Here is a 2,442-nt window from a genome sequence, read left to right as displayed (position 1 = left end):
CTTCCTTCCTTCCTTCCTTCCTTTCTTTCTTTCTTTCTTTCTTTCTTTCTTTCTTTCTTTCTTTCTTTCTTTCTTTCTTTCTTTCTTTCTTTCCTGGTAACAGAGCCTGAACTCAAGGCTTTATTTTTTGCTCTAGGCTAATGCTCTACACCTGATGCAGAGCTCAAGTGGCTTTGTATGTGACTCTCTGTGTGTGTGTGTGTGTGTGTGTGTGTGTGTATTTAGTTAACTGGAAATAAGAATTTTTGGACTTCCTTTCCCAGGCTGACTTTCAACTGCAATTCTCAGAACTCCTAAGTAGTTAGGACTATAGGCATGAGCCACTGGTGCCTTTTCACAAAGATTTTTAACATCCACAATTTAGATTATAATTTATTTAAAATACCACACAGCATAATTAGTAATGATACTAGTATAGTATAAATTCTAGTAAGTAGATGAACTGTTGCTTAGAAGTGACTGTGATATAATTGATATAATTCCTCATGTTTATCTCTAGAAAAGGATTAGTATCATCCAGTTGACTGCTCTGTTTTCTGTGTCCTACAATCTCTTACCCTTGTTTCTCTGCCAGATAGCTTTTACTAAGTAAATCTCATGCCACCACATTTCCTTCTCTTTCTAATTTTCATGTTCAAGTCCAACTATAAGTCTCATCCATGACATCTATAATCCCTCTTAGGTTGATTAGGGGCAGGCAGATTTCAGATAATCCTCTTTGAGCTTTCCTCCTCCGCTGTCATGAATTATTACATGATGAATTCTCTTACTTGGCACATTCCTGAGAGGAATGCTTATCCTAATCTAATATCTAATAGGAGTGGGAAACGACAGGACAACCATGGTCAATTAATGGCTAGATTGCAGACAATGGTATTTTTGTTGAATTCCACAGAGGCACTGGTCATTTTATTGAATGAGGAGATTGCTACCAGATCCTGAAAAGAATTCTAGAGAAGGATTTCATAACAATTGAAGGAATCTAGTAATTGATACCAAGAACGGGCTCTAGAAATGAACACTATTTTAGGATACAATTAATTAATGGGGTCACTTAGTTAAGAAAATGATTAACTACAAAGTCCCTCAGGAAAAAACAAATCCAAGATGCATATGATAGGGAACTCTCTAAAAGGAGATGTGCATTTTTCTGGAGTTGTTCAGTCAGTGAAGCAGTAGACACATAGTGCAGTGACTGAAGAGAGAATATGGTTCCTCGGGTTCCTAGGAATCATGAGCAGAATATTAACACTTTTAGAAGCAAAAATCCCACCGAAATGGTTTGGATGCGCTGGTAGGTTCAGAAAACTGTCACTGATGTGTCTTTGTTCACAATGTGATGCAGTGGTTTGAACTTGACCACCTCCACAGACTGAGAGGAAAACCCTTTACAATATATGTAGCTATGTTTATTAGCGTATGGCAAATACTGTACTGTCACCGTTTACATGTTCACAAGTGTGGAGCAAGTATCAGCTTGTCATACTCAAAGGTAAAGTGTCCATTAGGGGCGCTAAAGGTTCCTTGACCCTGACATCTCAGCTAGAAACCAGAGCCACTTTCAACTGCTGACAACAACCAGTAGAAGGCTTGGGATTCAAGTGCAAGGACTAGAGGCCAAGAGAGCAAGTGGAGATTTATACATTTTAAAGAAATTTCATATTGTTTCATCATTGATTTTATTGTGCCCAGTAGTGTAATGAAAATAATTGTTACCCAACTTCCTTATAACTTTTAAATTTTTACATAAAGTTTCCAACAGTCACATGTCCTATATATCATGTTATTGTCTGTATGTTAGAGATGAAGTTGCACAAAATTAGAAAAGGTATGTCAGGTATCTAAAGTCACATATAATAAGACAATGGCGTGGCGTGTTTCTCGGGCCCTAGTTCCTGTCCACCTCTCAGCGTTATGTCTTGGGGCCTACTGAAGGTGCTGAGCAGCGACTCCTACGTGGAGCTCAGCCAGTACCACGACCAGCATTTCCGGGGCAGGGATGGGAGGAGACAATGAAGAATAAGAAAAACTACTAAAGAAACTACTGCATTATGTGTTGGAAATCTTTCCTTTTACACAACTGAAGAACAAGTTTATGACCTCTTCAGCAAAAGTGATGACATAAAGATAAAGTGAAAAAAACAGCATGTGGATTTTGTTGTGTAGAATACTATTCAAGAGCAGTTGCAGAAAATGCTATGCGCTACATAAATGGAACTCGTCTGGAGACCGGATGATTCGCACAGACTGGGATGCAAGCTTTAAGGAGGGCAGGCAGTATGGACGTGGGCGTTCTGGGGGTCAGGTTCGAGATGATGCTGGAAGAGGCGGCTGTGGAAAACTGGCACAAAACCAGTGAGGGGTGAGAGCCTCATCTACGCACAACTCTATCCTTTGGCCTGTTGAACTTGCTGAAGAACATTAACCAAGGTGTGATCAGTG

General features: G+C 39.5%; 1 pseudogene; it reads left to right on the top strand.

Annotated features, from left to right (window-relative positions):
- Positions 1–1,914: 1,914 nt before the first annotated feature.
- On the top strand, positions 1,915–2,359 carry LOC105999949 (annotated as a pseudogene).
- Positions 2,360–2,442: the final 83 nt, after the last annotated feature.

The sequence above is a fragment of the Dipodomys ordii genome, unplaced genomic scaffold (genome assembly GCF_000151885.1).
Source record: "Dipodomys ordii isolate 6190 unplaced genomic scaffold, Dord_2.0 Scaffold204, whole genome shotgun sequence".
NCBI lineage: Eukaryota > Metazoa > Chordata > Mammalia > Rodentia > Heteromyidae > Dipodomys > Dipodomys ordii.
This window is presented reverse-complemented; position numbering and strand designations above follow the sequence as displayed.